General features: G+C 46.2%; 1 protein-coding gene across 4 annotated transcripts in view; it reads right to left on the reverse strand.

Annotated features, from left to right (window-relative positions):
- LOC143768773 (cholinesterase-like) overlaps positions 1-27,752 on the reverse strand; it is a 185,230-nt gene that overhangs the window by 97,107 nt on the left and 60,371 nt on the right. Inside the window, exon 1 of one of the 4 annotated variants that reach the window (XM_077257429.1) lies at positions 22,402-22,484. The exons of the other annotated variants lie outside the window; for them this stretch is intronic. The gene's annotated coding sequence lies outside the window, so the exon portion shown is untranslated. Of the gene's footprint in view, positions 1-22,401; positions 22,485-27,752 lie in introns of those variants that run through there. 4 annotated transcript variants of the gene reach the window in all.

Genomic DNA, 27,752 nt, shown 5'->3' on the forward strand with positions numbered 1-27,752 from the left:
CTGTGAACAGACATCTTCTGCAGCATTTACCTTTTGTGGCTTATCTTCCTTCTGGATTGTGTCAATGACTGCCCTCTTGACATCTGTCAAGTCAGTAGTCTTCCCCTTGATTGTGGAGCCTTCGGAAACAGACTAAGGGACCTTTATAAATGCTTAGGAAGCCTTTGCAGGAAATTTTGGTTAATTATAATAGTGATGAGTGAGCATGCTCGCTACTACTCGGTACTCGCTCGAGCATCTCACTGCTCTAGATGCTCGGAACTCGCTGAGTATTTCCGGGGTTGCTCAGCATAATTGGTGCTCTTTAAACAGCCAATAAACATGCACACTGTAATGCTGCAGCCATGTTGGTTGTGGCATTACTGGGATTGGCTGGACGTACAGCGTCATCAGGTCTATATCAATCCTGGCACGCCATGCTCGTCACAGTCTACTTCGGAATCAGGCAGCATAGGGGGAGGTGCTGCTGAGGTAGGGAGAGATTTGCTCATTTCTTAGTTAGTGTAAGTGTACCACAATATAATATATACATATCCATATCAACTAACAGTCCTTCTGAGGACTAATCCAGCTGCATAAATATAAGCGCTAGGCAGGCAGTGTATGTGGCAGACTTCAGTGCATATAGCAAAGGGTCCATTCCAGTTCTGTCTGCTGCTTTGACAGATATTTGTAGAGATAGGCTCAGGTATCAGGGGCCAGGAATAATTTTTTTTCAATCTTAATCCTGATTATTTGCTTAAAAAGCAATCCAGAGAACAACATTTTTCTGTTCTATTTGCTTGTTGGCACTGCAGAATACAACCAGATCCTTTCCATATTACAGCTCCAAAAATCCATCTATTTAAAACGTGAGCTCAAAATTCTGCCATTTCTGGCCTCCATTTAAATTTTGTTGCAGTGTGGTAGCGAAGTTATTGACACCAGTTTGCTTTTAAAAATAGTTACCTACAGGCCAGCTATTTAAAACCATGGTTTGTCTGTCACACAGATCACATATAATTTCGCTCAAAATTCTGCCATTTCTGGCCTCCATTTAAATTTTTTTGCAGTGTGTTAGTGAAGTTATTGACACCAGTTTGCTGTTAAGAATAGTTACCTACAGGCCAGATATTTAAAACTGTGGTTTTCCATCACAAGGATCAGATATAAGTTTGCTCCAAATTCAGCCATTTGCAGTGAACGTGGAAAATATTGTCCTCCATTTAAAATGGGCAAGGTGCGTGGCAAGGGACGGGGAACTGGACATGATGGTGATGGTGCATGCAGAGGCCGAGGCTGTGGGCAAGCTGAAATTGTGCCACAACAAACATCCACATCTTATCGCCCAACCTTTCTGTCCAAATTACTAGGGGACCATAGCACACCACTATTGAACCCACAGCAATGTCAAAAGGTTGTTGGTTTGAAAGCGGGTAATACTTCCAGTCACTGTGCTACCACCATCACCACCCTGTCTTCTACACGGTCAAGTCTGAGTAGCCGTGAGTCTGAACCGCCCATTTCTCACCCTGATCCTCCTTACTTCCACCATGCCGAGTGCCCGGAGACAACTGATCCCACACTTGGACACTCGGAAGAGCTATTCACTTTTCCATTTATCAATTCGGGCCTCTTGCCCATACACTTGAAGCAGGACAAGAGGAAATCGCATGTAGTGATGCCCAAATATTTGAGAAGCCACGGTCACATGAAGACAATGGTGGAAAAGTGACACAAAAGGTGGACGATGATAAGACACAATTGCCAGAAAGTCAGGAGGAGGACGAGGGTGTGGAAGTGGAAGATGAGGTGGTGGATGATATAGTAACTGACCCAACCTGGCAGGAGGACATGCAGAGCGAGGACAGCAGCACACAGGGGGAGGGAGGCATAGCACACCAGCAGGCAGGAAGAAGCAGGGTGGTGGCTGCAGACAGTAGATGGGCAACCATTCCCCGTAACACCAACAAGACGGAAGTTGACAGTTCAACTGTTAGGTCTTCCCGAATCTGGTTGTTTTTAAGGAATCTGCTGATAACCCCAAAAAGGCCATTTGCACCACCTGCCGGGCCAGAATCAGCAGGGGTAGCAAAACTATCAGCCTGACCACCACCAGCATGATCAGGCACATGGCAGCAAAGCACCTGACTTTGTGGGACGAACCCCAGGGTCCAGGAACAGTGTCTGTGGGTGACACCACTGCTTCTTCTGCTGTTGTGCGTGAAAGCCAATCCTCTGTCCATGGTGCATGCGAAGAAGCCTCCTGCCGTGCACCTGTCATTGCACACACTCAACTAGCACCATCAGCAAGCACATCCAGATCCTTGTCTCAGCGCAGCATTCAGTTGTCCATACCCCAGTCCTTGGAATGCAAGTGCAAATATGCATCAAATGTCCCACAGGCCACACTACTAAATTCCCATATTTTGTGACTGCTTGTGCTCAAAATGTTGCCTTTTCGGTTCGTGGAGATGGAAGCTTTCTGCAACCTGATGGCGGTGGCCATCCCACTGTACTCGGTCCCCAGCTGCCACTATTTCTCCCAATGTGCCGTCCCCGCATTGAACAAGTACGTATCCCACTACTTTAGCCATGTCCCTAACTATGCAGTTACTGGGAAAGTCCAACTAACCATGAACACATTGTGAGCAGGGACGGTACATCTCGCTGTTGGCACACTGGTTTAACATAGTGGAAGCCAGGATCCAGTTGGATCTTTGGATGGAACATGTCCTCCTGACACTGAGGATTGTGGGCCCTAGGTCAATCAGGGTTGCCCCCACAGTCTACAGCTCCTGCACCTCCTGCTCCTCTTCAGGCTCCATCTCCAAAATGACCACATCAGTCACAACCTGGAAGCACTGCAGCACTGCCTCAGCCAAGCAGCAGCAGGCTGTGTTGAAGCTAATATGCTTAGGTGACAAACCACACAATGCTGAAGAGTTGTGGACAGCTCCGAAAGAGCAGACAGACAGTGCTGAACCTGCAGCCAGGCATCGTCATGTATGACAATGGCCAGAACCTGGTGGCGGCTCTGAGGCAAGACGCGCTCACATTCGTACCATGCCTGGCCCATGTGCTTAACCTCATGGTTCATCAATTTCTCAAAATCTATCCAAAGCTGCCTGATCTGCTTGTCAAACTATGTGCCCATTTTAGAAAGTCAGCTACAGCTTCTGCCACCCTTGCCGTGCTTCAGCTGCGTTTGCAGCTTCCGGCTCACCGACTGGTTTGTGATGTCCCCACGCGTTGGAACTCTACACTGCAGATGTTTGGAAAGATTTATGAGTAAAAGAGGGCAGTTGCTGACTACCAGCATCAGCAAGGCCATTGGTATTCAGTTCAGACTCCACACACAAGACTTCAGGAGTGAACATGGATGTCAGACATACAGTATGTCCCATCCTCCAAAACTTTGAGGACTCCACCAAGATGGTGAGCGGTGATGACACCTTAATTATCATCACCATTGCGCTTCTCTGTGTTCTGAAACACTTTCTGCTCACAATCAAAGATGATGCATTGCAGGCAGAGCACGATGAGATGGAGCAGGGAAGCTTACAGGTTGATTACACATTGCCCAGCCTCATCTCATCCCAATGTGGATTGGGTGACATTAGGAAGAGGAGGAGGAGGAGGAAGAACAGGAGCTAGTTTCATGTGCTACAGACTGTACTACCTGCACAACTGTCATACCGTCTGTTCAGCATGGATGGCCTGAGGACAGGGAGGAGGTGGAGGTGAAAGAGGAGAGCATGGTCAGTCATCCTCTTGGTGAGGAAACAGAAGTCTTGCCTGTTAGCAGTCTGGCACGCATGGCTGAATTTATGTTACGCTGCCTTTCCAATGACCCTCACATTCTCAAAATTTTGGCTGACAGTCATTACTGGTTGGTGAAACTTCTAGACCCACGCTACATGGAGAACTTTCTATCTCTTATTCTTGTGGCGGGCAGGTCTAATAAAATGGGGCAGTACCACAAGGCCCTTGTTGCGGAATAATTAAAAAAATACCATCTGAAAACACTTGTGGCAGAGGTCACAGTTCGTTGGACAACCAAGGGGTACAGGGAACACTGTCAAAGTTCTGGGAGAGTTTTCTCAGACCCTCCCATCCCACAGGCCCTGAAGTGCGGGGAACTCTCACAAGGAGAGCAAAGTTTTGGGAAGATACTAGGGGAGCACCTTGCTGACCGTACGAACGTCCCCGTGATTACTCTGTGCCTTATAGTTATTGGGTAGCCAAGCTGGGCATGAACTGGCTCTCTATGCCTTGGAGGTCCTGGCCTGTCCTGCCGCTAGCGTTTTGTCAGAGCAGGTATTTTGTGCCGCTGGTGGAATTAGAACTGATAAGAGCATCCACCTGTCAACTGAAAATGCTGACAGGCTGACTATTCTAAAAATGAACAAGGGCTGGATTGGGCCAGACTTTTCTACACCACCGAATGATAGCAGCGTAACATAAAATCAATTACAGTCTTTTTTGGGAGGTCTATTCCCATGCACCTCTTCACATTCACTCATGGGTATACGCTTCCTGATTTTGGCTATTTGCTGTTGTCCTCCTCTTTCTCCACATCCTCATACTCCACCACCATATAACCAGGGTGACCGTGGTCCGCGATGCAAGACCCGCATAATTGTTTTAAATGTTTGTCAGCCCATACACTTAGTGCATGGGCATTACAAGTATAGGAGACCCACTCCTTTCTAATGGAAACTTTTTTATGAGTCCCTCCTCCACGTCTCTTCCAAGGGGCATTGTAGTGCCTCCAAATATTTGGCAGCCCTTGCATTCATTGCATAGGCAAACACTAAGGGAGACCCACTTCATAATAATGGGAACATCTTTCATGAGGCCCTCCTCTACGTCTCTTCAAAGCAGCATTGGAGTACCTCTAAATTTTTGACAGCCCTAGCATTCACTGCATAGGCAAACACTATGGGAGACCCACTTCCTAATAATGGGAACATTTTTTTCATGAGGCCTTCCTCTACGTCCCTTCCAAGGGGCAATGGAGTTCCTCCAAATTTTGGCAGCCCTTGCATTCACTGCATAGGCAAACAGTATGGGAGACCCACTTCCTAATAATGGGAACATTATTTTCAGGAGGCCCTCCTGTATGTCTCTTCAAAGGGGTATTGGGGTGTGTCCAAATATTAGGCAGCCCTGTCACTCACTGTGTACGCAATAACAGTATAGAACACCCACTGTTTAATAACAACAAATCATAGCCGGCTGATTGCTCTCTAAGAATAGTGAGGGCTGACTGCTGGTCCGTTAAGAATAGTAAAGGCCACCTGATGGCCCTATAAAAATATGCATTTTGACTTTTAAAGTCCCTCCTTCATTAAGGTAACAGGATGTGTCACACACCACATGACCAGATAATGTTGTGAAATGTTAAAATTACATTTCCCAGTGAATACATTTGTCTTGGTTGAAAGTAATGCTAAAGTTCAAAAATGAACCAAAAACGCTACATGTGAACATAGCCCAAGGTGTGGAGGAGCATTTTTGTTTTTGGTTATGTATTTTGCCTTACATACAAGTCATTACCCTGGAATTATGTTCTTTAACATATTGCCCAGGAAAATCCATTTTGGTTTCGTTTTTGTATGTTTTATTGTGAGTCTGTAAAAGTGGCGTAAGACTCTGACAACATTGTTCATAGCTGTGACCTGGGAGTCAGAAATGCTTCCAGGGATCTTCCCCATGCTGTTCCTATGTCATTTAAGCACTGTTCCCATCGATTTCCGCAATTTCTGCAGACCGCCGTGTTTCCCATAGACTTGCATTGCGCTCACTGCTTCGGTCGAGCACCCAATCATTCCAATTTGCTCAACCCTAGCAATGAGCACCCGAGCATTTTAGTGCTCACCCATCACTATTAATTATTCTAATTAACTGAGAAAATGACTTTTGGGTATTCATTGGCTGTAAGCCATAATCATCAACATTAACATAAATAAACACTTGAAATAGATCACTCTGTTTGTAATGACTCTATAAAATATATGAGTTTCACTTTTTGGCATTGAAGAACTGAAATGATTTAACTTTTTGATGATATTCTAATTTAGTGAGAAGCACTTGTATATTCCCAATCATTCCTCAAAATTGACTTGATATGGCGTAGTTGTGTAGCTGTTGCTTATCACATCTTCATAGGTTTCACAATATTGTATGGAGAACTATTTTATACGCTTGATCTTTCCTTACTTATTGCTTCTGACAATGATGTGTGCATTTTACAGATGTCAGTGCCTTGGGTTAACCTACTCACAAGTGAGACAATCCACATTTACTGTGTATGTCATCCACAAACAGAAGATCTTACTCAGAGACTATAAAAAGTCCAATAAATATATGTCTCATGTAGAAGCAAGAACATAAGCATAAACAGCATTGGTCCCAGGGGACACAGAGTAGTTATGTGTAATGTTTATCATATAACTTACAGTGATAAAGCATCTCCTAAGAACCTATGTGGTGGTCCTGTGTTACGCCAGAAGCAGACTGTTATCCCAGAAGCGGTGGTGGACAAGAGTGGACCCACTGGACCACGATACCGAACCTCCTCAAAGTGAGCGAACCAGTATAGACAACCCCTATACAGGCACACTTAGGAAGCAAACTCCAAACTCAGAGGCCTCAAGTACCACGGATGCCAGGACCAGGGATCGGCTCAGGAAAGAAGGGAACGAGGACGGGACAGGAGAACTGGACAAGGAACGGAGTGGAGGATGTATGGGAGAGGTGACCAAGGAAGCGGTGAACAGAGAAACCAGAAGATGCAGAGGTAAAGGGAGTATATGGAACGAGGAGCTGGGGAAGCGGTAAAGAGACTGCGATCAGAGGTCAGACCAAAGACAGCAGGACGGGCCTGGAAAGACGAGCAAAACCAGAGCAGGAACTCAAAGTAAAACTCAACAGTCAGGCACCTCCACAAGGAGAGAGCAGCTTGAAATACAAGATGCCAACCCCCATTGGCCAAACAACACTGCCGGCTCAGGTCGCAGCACAGGATAAGGAGGAGGAGTGCGCGTGTGCCCGATCTCTAAGGAGAGGACGGGAGGAGACAGGGCGCTGACAGGCTGCAGAGGGGAGGCATGCCAACACGCCCGAAGAGACACGTGCCGGGAACCAGACCAGGAAGAAGCGGGTGCAGGAGCGACGACTGCGGAGGAAGAAGGAGCAGCGAGCACGGCGCCGGCAGAGACAGCCCCGGGACTGATGGAGGTAAGTATAGTGGTAACAGTACCCCCTCTCTTACACCCCTTTCCCCTCCTCTTAGACAAAATCTCTTAAGAATAAGGGGTGCATTAATGTTCTCCCGGGGTTCCCAAGACCTCTCCTCAGGACCAAATCCCTTCCAATCAATTAAAAAGAACGTTTTGCCCCTAACATTCTTTGAGGCTAAAATATCCCTTACCTCGAAAACATCATCAGCACAAACTGGTGGAGGAGAAGATCCGGAAACAGGATGAAAACGGTTTAGAATGACTGGTTTAAGGAGCGAGACGTGGAAGACGTTGGGAATGCGGAGTGAAGCAGACAACCTCAGCTTGTAGGCTACGTTATTAATACGGCGGAGGACTTCGAATGGACCGATGTAACGAGGACCCAACTTGTAGGAAGGTATCTTTAGTCTGATATATTTTGACGAGAGCCAAACGTTCTCGCCCGACCGATAGGTTGGAGCATCCAGACGTCTCTTGTTGGCTTGTTTCTTCATACGTTCTCCCGCTCTCTTGAGCGCCTCTTTAGTCTCAAGCCAGTTTCTGGAAAATTCCAAGACCTTGGAATCAGCTGCAGGAACCCCAGAGGATGCAGAAATCGGCAAGGGAATATTAGGATGCATGCCAAAAACAACAAAAAATGGAGACTTGGCAGAAGACTCATTGGGATGATTATTATAGGCGAACTCTGCCCACAGAAGAAGACGGGACCAGTCATCCTGATGAGAGTTGGAAAAATGACGTAGGTAGGAAGACAACACTTGATTTATATGCTCCACTTAACTGTTGGTTTGCGGATGATATGCGGAGAAGTCCAATTTCACCTCTAAGAGACCACACAAGGCCTTCTAGAATTGAGACGTGAATTGGACTCCACGATCAGAAACAATATGTTGCGGGAATCCATGAAGTCGGAGTATGTGCTGGACGAAGACTTTAGCTAATTCGGGAGCGGAGGGCAGTCCAGGTAGAGGAACAAAGTGTGCCATCTTTGAGAACTGGTCTACCACCACCAGAATGGTAGTATATCCGGAAGAGCGAGGCAGGTCAGTAATAAAATCCAGGGTGATATGTTGCCATGGGGACGATGGAACAGGTAATGGAAGCAGAAGTGTTGTGGATTCTGTTTGCGGGCTCCCTCTGGTAGTTACTGCTGGTACTGGGTGACTTTGGTGGGTTGCGGCCTTTGGTTTCCATCTGTCCATCAGAGGCTGGGTGTTTCCTATTTTACCTGGCCTTTCTGTCATTTCCCTTGCCGGCTATCAATGTGTTCAGATGTGCTCTGTTTGGTTCCTGTCTACCTGCTCCCAGATCTTTCAGGATAAGCTAAGTGCTGATTTTCAGTTGTTTGGTTTTTTTTTGTCCAGCTTGCTTAGAATGTCTCTTTGTTAGCTGGTTGCTCTAGTGGACTGAGGTTCTCCCCATGTGCCATGAGTTGGCACATGGGTTCTTGTAATCTCAGGATGGTTTTTTGATTAGGGTTTTTTGCTGACCGCTCAGTCCCCTTTTGTGTCATTCTGCTTTCTAGTTTTCAGCGGGCCTCTATTTGCTAAAGCTATATACATCATCTCTATGTGTGTGCCTTCCTCTCATTTCACCGTCAATACGTGTGGGGGGCAACTATACCTTTGGGGTTAATTCCTCTGGAGGCAAGTGAGGTCTTTGTTTTCTCTGCAGTACTAGTTAGCTCTTAGGCTGGTGCGTGGCGTCTAGAACAAACGTAGGCACGCTCCCTGGCTATCTCTAGTTGCGTTTGTCAGGCGTAGGGCAGCGGTCAGCCCAGGTTCCATCACCCTAGAGCTCGTCCGATATTTATATACTTTGCTTATCCTGTGCTATCCCTAGCCATTGGGGATTCATGACAGTATAGCCGGCCCACAAAGTGTTAATTGTTTGGGCTGAAGCAGGAGAAAAAGAAGTGTTCAAGGAAACATTTTTTTTTTTTTTTCCTTCAGAGTTTTGCTGCCTAGCCCTTAATTGCTGTCTAGCTGCTTCTTACCTCCTCTTAACCCTTGAATGGCTCTGATCTTAGCTGTTTATCATGGATGTCCAGAGTTTGGCTTCCAGCCTGAGTAATCTCGCAGCAAAGGTTCAAAACATACAGGATTTTGTTGTTTACACTCCCATATCTGAACCTAGAATTCCTATTCCTGAGGTTTTTTCTGGAGATAGATCTACCTTCCTGAATTTCAGGAACAATTGTAAATTGTTTCTCTCTTTGAAGTCTCGCTCCTCTGGAGACCCTGCTCAACAGGTCAAGATTGTTATATCGTTCCTACGGGGCGACCCTCAGAATTGGGCATTTGCATTGGCACCAGGGGATCCTGCGTTGCTCAGTGTGGATGCGTTTTTTCTGGCATTGGGATTGCTCTATGAGGAACCTAACCTAGAGATTCAGGCTGAAAAGGCTTTATTAGCCCTCTCTCAGGGGCATGATGAAGCGGAAATATATTGTCAGAAATTTCGGAAATGGTCGGTGCTTACTCAATGGAATGAGTGCGCCCTGGCTGCAAACTTCAGAAATGGTCTTTCTGAGGCCATTAAGGATATTATGGTGGGGTTCCCTGCGCCTACAGGTCTGAATGAGTCTATGGTTATGGCCATTCAGATTGATCGGCGTTTATGGGAGCGCAAACCCGTGCACCAGTTGGCGGTGTCTTCTGAACAGGCACCTGAGACTATGCAATGTGATAGAATTCAGTCCAGAAGTGAACGGCAAAATTATAGGCGGAAAAATGGTTTGTGTTTTTATTGTGGTGATTCAGCTCATGTTATATCAGCATGCTCTAAACGCACAAAAAGGGTTGATAAATCTTTTGCCATTGATACTCTGCAGTCTAAGTTCATTTTGTCTGTGACTCTGATTTTTTCACTGTCTTCCATTTCCGTCGATGCCTATGTGGATTCAGGTGCTGCCCTGAGTCTTATGGATTGGTCATTTGCTAAACGCTGCGGTTTTAGTCTGGAGCCTCTGGAAGTTCCTATTCCTCTGAAGGGAATTGATTCTACACCATTGGCTATGAATAAACCGCAGTATTGGACACAAGTGACCATGCGCATGACTCCCGTTCATCAGGAGGTGATTCGCTTCCTTGTACTGTATAATTTACATGATGTACTAGTGCTTGGTCTGCCATGGTTACAAACTCATAATCCTGTCCTGGACTGGAAAACAATGTCTGTGCTAAGCTGGGGATGTCAGGGGGTTCATGATGATGCACCTCCGATTTCTATCGCTTCATCTACTCCTTCGGAGATCCCTGCGTTTTTGTCGGATTATAGGGATGTTTTTGAGGAGCCTAAGCTCAATTCGCTCCCTCCTCATAGAGAGTGTGACTGTGCTATAGAATTGATTCCTGGCAGTAAGTTCCCTAAGGGTCGTTTATTTAATCTGTCACTGCCAGAGCATACTGCTATGCGGAATTATATTAAGGAGTCCTTGGAAAAGGGACATATTCGTCCATCTTCGTCCCCTCTGGGAGCAGGTTTTTTTTTCGTGGCAAAAAAAGATGGTTCCCTGAGGCCTTGTATAGATTATCGCCTTCTGAATAAGATTACAGTCAAATACCAGTATCCATTGCCATTATTTACTGATTTGTTTGCTCGCATTAAGGGGGCTAGGTGGTTCACTAAAATAGATCTTCGTGGTGCGTATAATCTGGTGCGGATAAAACAGGGTGATGAGTGGAAAACCGCATTTAATACGCCTGAGGGCCATTTTGAGTATTTGGTAATGCCTTTTGGACTCTCCAATGCTCCGTCAGTCTTTCAGTCCTTTATGCACAATATTTTCCGTGAATATCTGGATAAGTTTATGATTGTGTATTTGGATGATATTTTGGTGTTTTCTGATGACTGGGAGTCTCATGTTCTACAGGTCAGGAAGGTGTTTCAGGTTTTGCGGGCCAATTCTCTGTTTGTGAAGGGCTCAAAGTGTCTCTTCGGAGTTCAGAAGATTTCTTTTTTGGGGTACATTTTTTCTCCTTCTACTATTGAGATGGATCCCGTTAAGGTTCAGGCTATTTGTGACTGGACACAACCTACATCTGTTAAGAGCCTTCAGAAGTTCTTGGGGTTTGCTAATTTTTATCGTCGGTTCATTGCTAATTTTTCCAGTATTGTTAAACCTTTGACTGATTTGACTAAAAAGGGTGCTGATGTTGCTGATTGGTCTCCTGCGGCCGTGGAGGCCTTTCGGGAACTTAAGCGCCGGTTTTCTTCTGCTCCTGTGTTGTGTCAACCAGATGTTTCACTTCCTTTTCAGGTGGAGGTTGATGCTTCCGAGATTGGAGCGGGGGCGGTTTTGTCACAGAGAAGTTCTAATGGCTCGGTGATGAAGCCATGTGCTTTCTTCTCTAGAAAATTCTCGCCCGCCGAGCGCAATTATGATGTGGGTAATCGGGAGCTTTTGGCCATGAAGTGGGCATTTGAGGAGTGGCGTCATTGGCTTGAGGGTGCTAATCATCGCGTAGTGGTCTTGACTGATCACAAGAATCTCATTTACCTTGAGTCTGCCAGGCGTTTGAATCCTAGACAGGCTCGTTGGTCGTTATTTTTTTCTCGTTTCAATTTTGTGGTTTCATACCTGCCAGGTTCAAAGAATGTGAAGGCAGATGCTCTTTCCAGGAGTTTTGTGCCTGACTCTCCTGGAGACACTGGGCCTGCTGGTATCCTTAGGGATGGGGTAATATTGTCCGCCGTATCCCCAGACTTGCGACGTGCATTGCAGGAGTTTCAGGTGGATAAACCGGATCGATGTCCACCAGAAAGACTGTTTGTTCCGGATGATTGGACCAGTAGAGTCATCTCCGAGGTCCATTCTTCTGTGTTGGCTGGTCATCCTGGAATATTTGGTACAAGAGACTTGGTGGCCAGGTCTTTTTGGTGGCCTTCCTTGTCTAGGGATGTGCGTACCTTTGTGCAGTCTTGTGAAGTGTGTGCTCGAGCTAAGCCTTGCTGTTCACGGGCTAGTGGGTTGTTGTTATCCTTGCCCATCCCGAAGAGGCCTTGGACGCACATTTCCATGGATTTTATTTCTGATCTCCCGGTTTCGCAGAAAATGTCCGTTATCTGGGTTGTGTGTGACCGCTTTTCTAAGATGGTTCATTTGGTGCCCTTGCCTAAGTTGCCCTCCTCCTCTGAGTTGGTTCCTTTGTTTTTTCAAAACGTGGTTCGTTTGCATGGGATTCCGGAGAATATCGTTTCTGACAGGGGATCCCAGTTTGTGTCTAGATTTTGGCGGACGTTTTGTGCCAAGATGGGCATTGATTTGTCTTTCTCGTCTGCATTCCATCCTCAGACGAATGGCCAGACGGAGCGAACTAATCAGACCTTGGAAACTTATTTGAGGTGTTTTGTTTCTGCTGATCAGGATGACTGGGTTGCTTTTTTGCCACTGGCCAAATTTGCTCTTAATAATCGGGCTAGTTCGGCCACGTTGGTCTCTCCTTTTTTTTGTAATTCGGCGTTTCATCCTCCTTTTTCCTCTGGTCAGGTGGAGTCTTCGGATTGTCCTGGAGTGGACGTGGTGGTGGACAGGCTACATCACATTTGGAATCAGGTGGTGGACAATTTGAAGTTATCTCAGGAGAAGACTCAGCAGTTTGCTAATCGCCGACGCCGCGTGGGTCCCCGACTTCTTGTTGGGGACTTGGTGTGGTTGTCTTCTCGTTTTGTCCCTATGAAGGTCTCATCTCCTAAGTTCAAGCCTCGGTTCATCGGTCCTTATAGGATCTCGGAGATTCTGAACCCTGTATCTTTCCGTTTGGATCTCCCAGCATCGTTCGCTATTCATAATGTGTTCCATCGGTCGTTGTTGCGGAGGTATGAGGTGCCTGTTGTTCCTTCGGTCGAGCCTCCTGCTCCAGTGCTGGTGGAGGGAGAATTGGAGTATGTTGTTGAAAAGATCTTGGATTCTCGTGTTTCCAGACGCAAACTCCAGTATTTGGTTAAGTGGAAGGGTTATGGTCAGGAGGACAATTCCTGGGTGGTCGCCTCCGATGTTCATGCGACTGATTTGGTCCGCGCCTTCCATAGAGCTCACCCTGATCGCCCTGGGGGTTCTCGTGAGGGTTCGGTGACCCCTCCTCAAGGGGGGGGTACTGTTGTGGATTCTGTTTGCGGGCTCCCTCTGGTGGTTACTGCTGGTACTGGGTGACTTTGGTGGGTTGCGGCCTTTGGTTTCCATCTGTCCATCAGAGGCTGGGTGTTTCCTATTTTACCTGGCCTTTCTGTCATTTCCCTTGCCGGCTATCAATGTGTTCAGATGTGCTCTGTTTGGTTCCTGTCTACCTGCTCCCAGATCTTTCAGGATAAGCTAAGTGCTGATTTTCAGTTGTTTGGTTTTTTTTTGTCCAGCTTGCTTAGAATGTCTCTTTGTTAGCTGGTTGCTCTAGTGGACTGAGGTTCTCCCCATGTGCCATGAGTTGGCACATGGGTTCTTGTAATCTCAGGATGGTTTTTTGATTAGGGTTTTTTGCTGACCGCTCAGTCCCCTTTTGTGTCATTCTGCTTTCTAGTTTTCAGCGGGCCTCTATTTGCTAAAGCTATATACATCATCTCTATGTGTGTGCCTTCCTCTCATTTCACCGTCAATACGTGTGGGGGGCAACTATACCTTTGGGGTTAATTCCTCTGGAGGCAAGTGAGGTCTTTGTTTTCTCTGCAGTACTAGTTAGCTCTTAGGCTGGTGCGTGGCGTCTAGAACCAACGTAGGCACGCTCCCTGGCTATCTCTAGTTGCGTTTGTCAGGCGTAGGGCAGCGGTCAGCCCAGGTTCCATCACCCTAGAGCTCGTCCGATATTTATATACTTTGCTTATCCTGTGCTATCCCTAGCCATTGGGGATTCATGACACAGAAGCCCTGATGGTAGATGCCTGGGAACCTTGGCCTTGGCACAGGAAGAACACGAGGCCTTGAAGTGAATCACATCTTGATGGAGAGAATGCCACCAGTAGAATCGGGAAATGAGTTCCAGAGTCTTCTTAACACCAACATGCCCAGAGATCTTGGAAGAATGTCCCCAATGCAATATCGTTCTTCTATCAGCCTCCGGAATGAAGGTTTTGCCAGGAGGTGGGGTGATCAGGTTTATGGGAGCCACAGTGACAATTTTGAATGGATCCAAAATGTGGGAGGGTTCCTCCTCGAAGTCAGAAGGCTGGAGTGAGCGAGATAACGCATCGGCCTTGATATTCTTCGACCCTGGACGAAAGTGCAACTCGAAATCAAAATGGGCAGAAAACAAAGACCACCTGGCTTGTCTGGGATTGAGCCTCTGGGCAGACTGAAGGTAGGAGAGATTCTTGTGGTCAGTGAAGATAGTAAAAGGATGGACTGCTCCTTCCAATAAATATCGCCACTCCTCCAGAGCCATTTTAATGGCCAACAACTCCCGATCCCCTATGGAATAGTTGCACTCCACAGATGAAATGGCCTTAGAAAAGAACCCACAGGTGACCAACCAGCCGGTAGAAGACCTCTGAGACAGCACCGAGCCAAGACCAATGAAAGATGCGTCCACTTCCAGAACAAAAGGTTTGTTTGCATCGAGTCGATGTAAATAGGAGCAGCCGCAAAAGCATGTTTTAGACTAAGAAAAGCATCTTCAGCCTCCGGGGACCAAGTTGTGGACCTAGTCCGCTCCGCATGAGATACGAGATTGGCTTAGTTACAGACGAGAAGTGCGGAACAAACTGTCGATAGTAGTTGACAAAACCGAGAAAGCGTTGGATAGCCTTTACTCCCACCGGATGAGGCCACTGGAGTATCGCAGAGTTTCTCCGGATCCATTTGCAGTCCAGTCTCAGAGACAATATACCCTAAGCAGAGAGGCTTGCTCGAAGATGCATTTTTCCATCTTAGCGTATAACCGGTTCACCCGCAGATGTTGTAGCACAAGATGAACACTCCTCCGGTGGGAGGATAAATCCGGAGAGAAAACAAGGATATCATCAAGATATACCACAACGCAGGAGTATAGCAAATATCGGAAGATGTAATTGACAAACTCCTGAAACACTGCGGGAGCATTACACTGACCGAAGGGCATGATGAGATACTCATAGTGACCGTCCCGGGTGTTGAACGCGGTCTTCCATTCGTCTCCTGGGTGGATTCGAATGAGGTTGTAGGCTCCACGTAAGTCTAATTTAGAGAACACACGGGCCCCTCTCAGACGGTCGAAAAGTTCAGGAATAAGCGGTAGAGGATACTTATTCTTTATTGTAATAGCATTCAGACCCAGATAATCTATGCATGGCTGAAGAGAACCATCTTTCTTTTTAACAAAGAAGAAGCCGGCACCCGCGGGTGAGGAGGATTTACGTATAAACTCCTTGGCTAGGTTTTCACGGATATACTCCAACATAGCTCAAGTATCAGCCGGAAAGAGTGGATAGATTCGACCCCTTGGCGGGGTAGTCCCTGGAGGTGGTTCAACTGGACAGTCATAGAGACGATGAGATGGCAAGGTCTCCGCTTCCTTTTTATCAAAAATGTCCACATAAGACCAATAGGCATAAGGCGGGCCGATTGGACCAGAAGAAAGTTGAGAAGGAGCGACCGGATGGACTGAGACTAAGCATCTTTCTTGACAAGGATGTCCCCACCGGAGGACCTCTCCGGAGCACCAATCCAGAATGGGTTCATGGGTCCGAAGCCACGGAAGACCAAGGAGCAGCGCATGAGACAGATTGGGCAAGACATAGAAGGCAATTTTCTCTTGATGTAAGGCCCCAACTTGAAGAACCAGTTCCTCAGTGACCATGGTGACAGACTCTTGCAGGAGTTTCCCATCGACGGCGGCAATCATGCAAGGGTGCTCTAAACAAATCACGGGGATCCGGTATTTCTTCACCTCCTCAAGTCAGATGAAGTTGGCTGCCGCGCCCAAATCCAGATACGCCACCTCAGTACTATGTCTGCGACCTTGGACAATTAAAACAGAAAGAGTAAGGGGTGCAGAGGAATCAAACACACCTAGGGAGACCTTTCCTACCTGACCTAGGTGGAGGCGTTTCCCAGCCTCTCTGGGCAGGAATGCAAGAAGTGAGATGTTTCAGTATAAGCACAGACCCTGTACCAACCTCTCTTTTCGACGACGTTCAGCCAACTTAACCCGATCTACCTGTATGGGCTCAGGAAAGGAGCTACTGGGCGAACCTGAAAAGCGCGGACTGAGAGACCTAGGGGCAGAGGAAGAAGATGATGACCTATAGGACCTCCTCTCCCTGGCAGCCTCTCGAGAATGTTCCTGAAAGCGCAAATCAATGTGTGTGGCAAGTGAAATGAGATCCTGCAGAGTGGTCAGAGTATTCCGTCCAGCAACTTCACCCTTGATTTTGCCGGACAGCCCTCTCCAAAAGCCCCCAACCAGGGCTTCATTGTTCCACCCCAGCTCTGAAGACAATGTGCGAAAGCAGATAGCATATTTCCCAATGGAGAGGGTGTCCTGCTGTAGATTAAAGAGGGATTCAGTGGTGGAAGCGAGGTGACTGGGCTTCTCAAAAACCCTCCGGAAGGTGTCCAAAAAGACGACAATACTAGAAACCACAGGGTCGTCTCGTTCCCAAAGAGGGTTTACCCAGGATAAAGCCTCTCTGTCCAAGTGGGAGACGATAAAAGCCACCTTAGCCCGCTCAGTGGGATACTGCTGGGGAAGCCGCTCAAAGTGCAGGCGACACTGGTTAAGAAAACCTCAGCACTGCTTGGGATCACCGCCATAACGAGGTGGTTTAGCAAGATGAGGGGGAGGAGCAGGTATGGGATCAGAGGTGCAGGAAGAAGCCTGCACTAAAGTGGACTGCAGAGAAAGCAAACAGACATCTATCGAAGCCATATATGATAAGATGCGAGCCTGGGTATCACGCTGCTGGACCAATTCTTGCTAGAGACCAGCTATCTGAGAGGCATTACCAGGATCTGCTGCCTGTAAGTGTGGTTCTTTCTCAGAAATACCAGCTCCTTCTGAGCTGTGGTCCCGGCGGGATCCATGGCCTGACTGTGCTGTTACGCTGGAGGCGGACTGTTATGCCAGAAGCGGTGGTGGACAAGAGTGGACCCACTGGACCGTGATACCGAACCTCCTCCAAGTGAGCGAACCAGTTTAGACAACCCCTATTGTTGTGAATTTGGATTCTGGGCTCCCCCGGTGGCTACTGGTGGAATTGAACTGGTGTCTTCATCTTCTCTGTTTCACCTGTTCCCATCAAGATGTGGGAGTCGCTATATAACCTTGCTTCTCTGTTAGTTGCTTGCCGGTCAACAATGTTATCAGAAGCCTCTCTGTGCTTGTTCCTGCTCCTAGACAACTACTAGATAAGTTGGACTTTTGTCCATGTTTGTTTGTGCATTTTTGTTCCAGTTCACAGCTGTAGTTTTGTTACTGTGTCTGGAAAGCTCTTGTGAACAGTAATTGCCACTCTGGTGTTATGAGTTAATGCCAGAGTCTTAAAGTAATTTCTGGATGGTGTTTTGATAGGGTTTTCCGCTGACCATGAAAGTGTCCTTTCTGTCTTCTGCTATCTAGTAAGTGGACCTCAAATTTGCTAAACCTACTTTCATACTACGTTTGTTATTTCATCTTAATTCACCGCCAATACATGTGGGGGGCCTCTGTCTCCTTTCTGGGTATTTCTCTAGAGGTGAGCTAGGACTAATTTTCCCTCTGCTAGCATTATTTAGTCCTCCGGCTGGCGCTGGGCATCTAGGGATAAAACGTAGGAATGCTACCCGGCCACTGCTAGTTGTGCGGTAGGTTTAGTTCATGGTCAGCTCAGTTCCCATCTTCCAAGAGCTAGTTTCTATATATGCTGATGCTATGTTCTCTTGCCATTGAGATCATGACAGATTGACCGGCCCACTAAAGGGTTAAAATCCTTGGCTGAGAAAGGAGAGAAATAAGAAGTCTGCTGAGATTTTTTTTTTTTTCCCTCTTGAGTGTGCTCTTAATTGGACCTCTTGCCAGTCTGTCTATGCTGCAGCCTTTTTTTTTTTTTTTTCTCTCTCTCTCTCCTTCTAATCTTTGAATGGCTCTGTGTCCACCTGTTTGTAATGGATCTTCAGAGTGTAACTGCAGGTTTGAATAATCTCGCCACGAAGGTACAACATTTGCAAGATTTTGTTTGTCATGCACCCGTATCTGAGCCGAGAATTCCTTTGCCGGAATTATTCTCGGGGAATAGATCTGGGTTTCAGAATTTTCGAAATAATTGCAAATTATTTTTGTCCCTGAAATCTCGCTCTGCCGGAGACCCTGCACAGCAGGTCAGGATTGTGATTTCCTTGCTCCGGGGCGACCCTCAAGACTGGGCTTTTTCATTGACACCAGGGGATCCTGCGTTGCTCAATGTGGATGCGTTTTTTCTGGCCTTGGGGTTGCTTTATGACGAACCTCATTTGGAGCTTCAGGCAGAAAAAACTTTGATGTCCCTTTCTCAGGGGCAAGATGAAGCTGAAATTTACTGCCAAAGATTCCGTAAATGGTCTGTGCTTACTCAGTGGAATGAGTGCGCCCTGGCGGCGACTTTCAGAGAGGGTCTCTCTGATGCCATTAAGGATGTTATGGTGGGGTTCCCTGTGCCTGCGGGTCTGAATGAGTCCATGACAATGGCTATTCAGATCGATAGGCGTTTGCGGGAGCGCAAACCAGTGCACCATCTGGCGGTGTCCACTGAGAAGACGCCAGAGAGTATGCAGTGTGATAGAATTCTGTCCAGAAGCGAGCGGCAGAATTTTAGACGGAAAAACGGGTTGTGTTTCTATTGTGGTGATTCTACTCATGTTATATCAGCATGCTCTAAGCGCACTAAAAAACTTGATAAATCTGTTTCCGTTTGCACTTTACAGTCTAAGTTTATTCTATCTGTGACCCTGATTTGCTCTTTGTCATCTATTACCACGGACGCCTGTGTCGACTCTGGCGCCGCTTTGAGTCTTATGGATTGGTCCTTTGCCAAACGTTGTGGGTATGATTTAGAGCCTTTGGAGACTCCTATTCCTCTGAAGGGGATTGACTCCACCCCATTGGCTAATAATAAACCACAATACTGGACACAAGTAACTATGCGTATTAATCCAGATCACCAGGAGATTGTTCGCTTTCTGGTGCTGTATAATCTGCATGATGATTTGGTGCTAGGATTGCCATGGCTGCAATCTCACAACCCAGTCCTTGACTGGAGAGCTATGTCTGTGTTGAGCTGGGGATGTAAGGGGGTTCATGGGGATGTACCTTTGGTTTCCATTTCATCATCTATTCCCTCTGAAATTCCTGAGTTCCTGTCTGACTATCGTGACGTCTTTGAAGAACCCAAGCTTGGTTCGTTACCTCCGCACCGAGAGTGCGATTGTGCCATAGATTTAATCCCGGGTAGTAAATACCCAAAGGGTCGTTTATTTAATCTGTCTGTGCCTGAACATGCTGCTATGCGAGAATATATAAAGGAGTCCTTGGAAAAGGGACATATTCGTCCATCGTCATCTCCCTTAGGAGCCGGTTTTTTCTTTGTGTCAAAAAAAGACGGCTCTTTGAGGCCGTGTATTGATTATCGGCTTTTGAACAAAATCACGGTTAAATATCAGTATCCTTTGCCACTGCTTACTGATTTGTTTGCTCGAATAAAGGGGGCCAATTGGTTCTCTAAGATTGACCTTCGTGGGGCGTATAATTTGGTGCGAATCAGGCAGGGGGATGAGTGGAAAACCGCATTTAATACGCCCGAGGGTCACTTTGAGTATTTGGTGATGCCTTTTGGTCTTTCAAATGCTCCGTCAGTTTTCCAGTCCTTTATGCATGATATTTTTCGCGATTATTTGGATAAATTTTTGCCCGCTGAGCGGAATTATGATGTTGGGAATCGGGAGCTTTTGGCCATGAAGTGGGCTTTTGAGGAGTGGCGCCATTGGCTTGAGGGGGCCAGACATCAGGTGGTGGTATTGACTGACCACAAAAATTTGATTTATCTTGAGACCGCCAGGCGCCTGAATCCTAGACAGGCGCGCTGGTCATTATTTTTCTCTCGGTTTAATTTTGTGGTGTCATACCTACCGGGTTCTAAGAATGTTAAGGCGGATGCCCTTTCTAGGAGTTTTGAACCTAACTCGCCTGGTAACTCTGAGCCCACAGGTATCCTTAAGGATGGAGTGATATTGTCAGCCGTTTCTCCAGACCTGCGGCGGGCCTTGCAGGAGTTTCAGGCGGATAGACCGGATCGTTGCCCACCTGATAAACTGTTTGTTCCTGATGATTGGACCAGTAGAGTCATCTCTGAGGTTCATTCTTCTGCGTTGGCAGGTCATCCTGGAATTTTTGGTACCAGGGATTTGGTGGCAAGGTCCTTCTGGTGGCCTTCCCTGTCACGAGATGTGCGAGGCTTTGTGCAGTCTTGTGACGTTTGTGCTCGGGCCAAGCCTTGTTGTTCTCGGGCTAGTGGATTATTGTTGCCCTTGCCTATTCCTAAGAGGCCTTGGACGCACATCTCGATGGATTTTATTTCAGATCTGCCTGTTTCTCAGAAGATGTCTGTCATCTGGGTGGTGTGTGACCGTTTCTCTAAGATGGTCCATTTGGTTCCCTTGCCCAAGTTGCCTTTCATAGGGCCCGTCCTGATCGCCCTGGTGGTTCTGGTGAGGGTTCGGTGCCCCCTCCTTGAGGGGGGGGTACTGTTGTGAATTTGGATTCTGGGCTCCCCCGGTGGCTACTGGTGGAATTGAACTGGTGTCTTCATCTTCTCTGTTTCACCTGTTCCCATCAAGATGTGGGAGTCGCTATATAACCTTGCTTCTCTGTTAGTTGCTTGCCGGTCAACAATGTTATCAGAAGCCTCTCTGTGCTTGTTCCTGCTCCTAGACAACTACTAGATAAGTTGGACTTTTGTCCATGTTTGTTTGTGCATTTTTGTTCCAGTTCACAGCTGTAGTTTTGTTACTGTGTCTGGAAAGCTCTTGTGAACAGTAATTGCCACTCTGGTGTTATGAGTTAATGCCAGAGTCTTAAAGTAATTTCTGGATGGTGTTTTGATAGGGTTTTCCGCTGACCATGAAAGTGTCCTTTCTGTCTTCTGCTATCTAGTAAGTGGACCTCAAATTTGCTAAACCTACTTTCATACTACGTTTGTTATTTCATCTTAATTCACCGCCAATACATGTGGGGGGCCTCTGTCTCCTTTCTGGGTATTTCTCTAGAGGTGAGCTAGGACTAATTTTCCCTCTGCTAGCATTATTTAGTCCTCCGGCTGGCGCTGGGCATCTAGGGATAAAACGTAGGAATGCTACCCGGCCACTGCTAGTTGTGCGGTAGGTTTAGTTCATGGTCAGCTCAGTTCCCATCTTCCAAGAGCTAGTTTCTATATATGCTGATGCTATGTTCTCTTGCCATTGAGATCATGACACCCTATACAGGGACAGTTAGGAAGCAAACTCGGAGGCCTCAAGTACCACAGATGCCAGGACCAGGGATCGGCTCAGGAAAGGAGGGAACGAGGACGGGACAGGAGAACTGGACAAGGAACGGAGCAGAGGACGTATGGGAAAGGTGACCAAGGAAGCGGTGAACAGAGAAACCAGAAGATGCAGAGGTAAAGGGAGTGTATGGAATGAGGAGCTGGGGAAGCGGTAAAGAGACTGCAATCAGAGGTCAGACCAAAGACAGCAGGACGGGCCTGGAAAGACGAGCAAAACCAGAGCAGGAACTCAGAGTAAAACTCAACAGTCAGGCACCTCCACAAGGAGAGGGCAGCCTGAAATACAAGATGCCAACCCCCCATTGGCCAAACAACACTGCCGGGTCAAGTTGCAGCATGGGATAAGGAGGAGGAGTGTGCACGCGCCCGATCTCTAAGGAGAGGACGGGAGGAGACAGGGCGCGTGACAGGCTGCAGAGGGGAGGTGCGCCGACGCGCCCGAAGAGACACGCAGCGGGAACCAGACCAGGAAGAAGCGGGTGCAGGAGCGACGACTGCGGAGGAAGAAGGAGCAGCGAGCACGGCGCTGGCAGAGACAGCCCCGTGACCGGCGGAGGTAAGTATAGTGGTAACATCCTGTAATAAGATTATAGAATTTCATACAAAAAATCATGCAATACCTTCAACAAATTCTACTTAGTTAGCATAGCATAACATATTTAGAGACATAGTTGAAGATAACCAGTTACAGACCGTGCTCCACTTGGCCCCTTACCAGATTGCAATCAATGAAGAATACAAAAGGTTTTAGTCTTGCATGTGAAACAGGCACTGCAGATTGTGTGACCTCAGTCTCTATAAAAATGGCATCACCTAGCATGAGAACATCAGGAGAAAGATTGGGAAGTATGAATTGTATTTATCAATATGTCATGTGAAGTGCTACTTGGATAGACAGCTTGGGGGACTATACATATTCATGGATTATCCAAAGGTTCAGCTGCTGGGAACAAAATCATATCTAGAAGAAAAGGCAATCATTTGAAGCACTATAGCAAACAGTATGCAAGTCATCATTAATTAAAAGCAATGCTTCTACTGTTCATGCTCCAGGGTAAGATAGAGATTAAAGCCATCAGCTGACTCATGCTACCTAAACCATGAGAAACATGAATCAGAGCCTGAATGCATGATTGCAGCCAGGTTTAAATGTCTGAGTTTTCAGTGAAAATATAGTTAAAATATCTGACTGTGGACCATAGCCAGAGATTAGACTAGTTTGGTGCTGCCTCTGGCCGGCTCTTCCTAGTGTGGCAGCAGATGATTGGCAGGTCTCTTATTTGACTCCCCCTGATGAAGACACGCCGTCGAAACGCGCGTAGGGGTTGTGGCACCATCGATGACTGCAGGTATATCACTTATTAGATGTCTGGCAGCTCTGTTTATGTAATCAAGGTTAGCAATTTTGCCCCCCTTTTTTCTAATTGACTTAGCAAGAAGACCAATTTTTGCACATATTTTATTCCAACAGTGAGGTATAAAAAAATTAAGAAAAAAAAAATAAGAAACAGGTTTACTTACAGACAGGGTACCTGATACTTAGGACGCATTCAAATGTCAGTGATTTTCTCATGCAAGAAAATCGGTCAAAGTTTCACCAGAGTTTTTTTTTATCAGAGCAGAGTTACATCAGAGTTTGGTCAATGTGCCAGCTTTTGTCATCAGTCTGGTTAAGTTTAATCAGTTTTTCTCAGATGAGAAACAGAAAAATATAGTCTCTCTATATTTTCCTATCTAGCAGTCCATGAAATAAGGAAAGCAATTAGATGGCATCTGAATGCTATCTGATTTTTTTTCATGGACCCATAGACTTATTTTGCCAATTTTTATTCAACACTTGGATTAATATCAGACATGTCTCTGCAAATTTGCACATATTGCTCAGTTATCATAAAATTGAAGGGAGCCTTTCACATCTTCTTCATTTCTTGCTAACGTGTGAGCATTAAGCTTCTGGGAAGGAAGAGATGGTGACGACAGAATATTCTAAATGATCTTTTCTATTAACAACTATGAGATGTGGCAATGGAGTGTTCTGGAAACATCAATCAATAAAATGTAACACAATTTCTATAGAAGATTTAATTACAAACTTTAGTAGAATGATTTTCTTTCCACAGAAATATATTTAACAGATTCAGTTATACATAATAATTTTCTATTTTGTAAATTAATTTTAAATAAAATTTGCTAAAATAAAATACAGTTAATCATAAATCATCAATAATGACCTGTTAGGTCATTTTAAAAGATTTTTTTTTTTATGTTTTAATTCAGTATCTAAAATAGTATGGAGGCTAACAGAGTTGGTGCAAGTCAATTCACAAGACCCGATCTTTCACCCACATCTGTAAATCGCGACAACTAAATGGAAATCCTAAAGACCTCGTCCTACGTGCTGGAATCCATGGCTTTTATTTCTATTAGCTGGGGTAGTGTGGCATGAATCACATGTAATGTCACAATATGCTGGTTGACCAAAAGAAGAGCCAAGGATTCTAGGACCAAAGAGACTGTTTTTAAGGCTCTAGTCTAGCAACTGAAGGTAACTGTGACCAGTGATTTGTTCTGCAAATTGATTCGCACCAGCTCTAAAGGCTGATATATATATTGACAAATGTTTAAAACAGCAGCAAAGAGCAACTCTCACAAAAGAGGATTCAGATAATCATGGAATTACATCGAAAACTCAATGATTAAATAACAACTATGCAATACTCATTCCCTCATTGCTAGACTCAGATGATTCTGAAATTAAATTGACAATCCAATAATTTAATTTTGAACTGTGCGATGGTCTTCCCTGAGCGATTAACTCAGAAATTCGGGAATTACATAGAACACCAATGATTTCACTAAAGACAGTATAATGCTCATTCCTTCCAAAGTGGACTCAGGAGACCCAGGAATTACATTGTCACCCCACTAATAGGAGTAACAACTGTGTAGCTCTCATTCTCTCACTGGTTGACTCAGAGATCCAGAAATTAAATAGACAACTCAAAGCGTTTAATAAGAACTATATAATGCTCATTCCCTCACTGGAGGCTCTTTTTGATATTTTACCTAATAAATAACTAATAATACCCTGAAATTACAGCAGGGGGTTACACTGAAGCACTTTTTTCCCCCAAATTTGTTTGGGGAAAATGGTTCTGCATCTTATAATTTGAATGTAGCTTACCGGGGGGGATGAGACCATCTGCAGTGGAGTGGGGTCCCCGGAGGCCGGTTCGCTGCTGCAGGAAGCTGATGGTGGCGGCAGAAGTGGGGCGATACTATGGGCCCAAAGCTGGGAGGAGGAGGTGTTCAGCGGTGTGAAGCTGCGTCGGGCCCTGGGCTTTAATAAAATCTCAGCAGAGTACATTTCTTATTATTTTCGCTGTGGTGGAATTCAGGGAAAATGGCTGTCTAGAGATGACGCATGTTTTGATTGAGATCTCAGCTCCCAAGATCTCGTCTCTCGAGATTTAAGGAGCCAAGATCTCAATCTATGCATGCGCCGCCTCTGACGGTCTTTTTTCGAAGTCCGCTGCAGTGAAAATAATAGGAATTGCAGGGACCAACATTTTCTAAAAGCCTTGGGCCTGTCGCAGCCTCGCACAGCTGAACACTTCCTCCTCCCATCTCGAGGCCCACAGCATCGCCCCATTCCTGCCGCTGCTGCCATCTTCCAGCAACAGCAACCTGGCATTCTGGGAACCCACACCACCGCAACCGCCCCACCCTCTGGTAAGCTACAGAAAAATTGTACTGTAAGATGCACCATTTTATTGAGAAAAAAACTGCCTTATTTTCCACCCCAAAATTTGGGGTGAATTTTATGGTGTGGTGCATCTTATAGTCCGCAAAATATAGTATATTTGACTTATCCATTTCAAGATTTTTACTTAATGATGAGACTGTTATTGCCCAAGAAAATATAAGGTAGAGAAGGTAATACTTACTAAAGGTACCGGTATATGTAGCCAGGAACCCTCTAAACTGAATGTCGCTATGGGTTTTAAAATTTAAAATAATATAATTGATATTAGCGGTTATGGTAAAGATACTTTTTTCACCACAGAATGGGACATACATATTGCCCTCATCCTGGATAAATAAAGCATCGAATCCACAAAAATCATAATCCTCTAAGTGAAAGTCACTAAAGGTTAGGGTAATCTATAAAGATCAGAAGGAAATATTGTAGCACAAATGTAATTTTGTATATTTAACCCCTTAACGACCGCCGATACGCCTTTTAACGGCGGCCGCTAAGGGTACTTAAACCACAGCGCCGTTAATTAATGGCGCTGTGGAAAAAGTGAATAGCGCCCCCCAGAGTCAGATTTTCTCTGGGGTCTCGGTTGCCGAGGGTAGCCGAGACCCCAGAGAACATGATTCGGGGGGTTTTTACCGACACCCGAGTTGCGATCACCGGTAATTAACTGTTTACCGGCGGTCGCAACAACAACAAAAAAACGCGATTTGCCATTTAATTTCTCTGTCCTCCGATGTGATTGCACATCAAAGGACAGAGAAATGGGGTCCCCAATCGCCCCCCAATACTCACCTATCTCCCCCGGTGCTCCTCGTGGTTCCCGATGGGCGCTGCCATCTTTTTCCGGGGAAAAAATGGCGGGCGCATGCGCAGTGTGCCCGCCGCACGGCACCCGGAAGATCTTTGGGGTCTCGGCTGCCGGGGGTAGCCGAGACCCCAAAGAACATGATCGGGGTTGTTTTTTACCGACCCATGTTTGCGATCGCCGTTAATTAAATGTTTACCGGCGACCGCAAAAAAAAAAAAAGCGATGTCATTCTCTGTCCTCTGATGTGATCACACATCAGAGGACAGAGAAATAGGGGGATTCGGGGACCCTGTTATACTTACTGGTGTCCCTGGGTCCTCCTGCTTCTTCTGCTGGCCGCCAGCTTCTTGCTCCTGTAAGAAAATGGCGGGCGCATGCGCAGTGATGATGATCTGCCGGCCGGCAGAGGAAGATTCTTCCACTTGTTTTATTTTGGTCACTGTGAGATCCTATCACAGTGATCAAAATAAAAAAAATAGTAAATAACCTGCCCCCCTTTATCACCCCCTTAGTAAGGAAAAAATAATAAAATTAAAAAAATGTATGAATTTCTATTTTCCAATTAGGGTTAGGGGTAGGGGTAGGGGTAGGGTTAGGGGTAGGGTTAGGGGTAGGGTTACGGGTAGGGTTAGGATATGTGCACACGTAGAATGGTTCTCTGCAGATTTTTCCGCAGCGGATTTGATAAATCCGCAGGGCCAAAACGCTGCATTTTTCCTGCGGATTTATCGCGGATGTACCGCGGTTTTTGTGCGGATTCCCCTGCGGTTTTACACCTGCGGTTTTCTATTATGGAGCAGGTGTAAAACCGCTGCGGAATCCACAGAAAGAATTGACATGCTGCTGAATGTAAACCGCTGCGTTTCCGTGTGTTTTTTTCCGCAGCATGGGCACAGCGTTTTATGTTTCCCATAGGTTTACATTGTACTATAAACTCATGGGAAACTGCTGCGGACCTGCAGCTGTGGAAACGCTGCGGATCCGCAGCAAAATCCGCAATGTGTGCACATAGCCTTAGGGTTAGGAATAGGGCTTAGGTGAGGGTTAAGGCTAGGGTTAGGGTTAGAGCTAGGATTAGGGTTAGAGCTAGGGTTAGGGCTACGGTTAGGGTTGGGGCTAAAGTTAGGGTTAGGTTTGGGGCTAGGTTTAGGGCTAAAGTTAGGTTTTGGGCTAAGGTTAGGGTTAGGGCTAGGGTTGGGGCTAAAGTTAGGGTTAGAGTTGGGATTAGGGTTTGGATTAGGGTTGGCATTAGGGTTACATTTGGGATTAGGGTTAGGTTTGGGATTAGGGTTAAGGCTAGGGTTGGGATTAGGGATAGGGGTGTATTGGGATTAGGGTTAGGTTTTGAGGTTAGGGTTGAGATTAGGATTAGGGGTGTGTTCAGTTTAGGGTTTTGATTAGGGTTATGGTTAGCTTTGGGATTAGGGTTAGGGGTGTTTTGGGGGATAGGGTTGTGATTAGGATTATGGATCGGGTTGGGATTAGGGTTAGGGGT

The sequence above is a fragment of the Ranitomeya variabilis genome, chromosome 1, assembly GCF_051348905.1.
Source record: "Ranitomeya variabilis isolate aRanVar5 chromosome 1, aRanVar5.hap1, whole genome shotgun sequence".
NCBI classification, from domain to species: Eukaryota; Metazoa; Chordata; class Amphibia; order Anura; family Dendrobatidae; genus Ranitomeya; species Ranitomeya variabilis.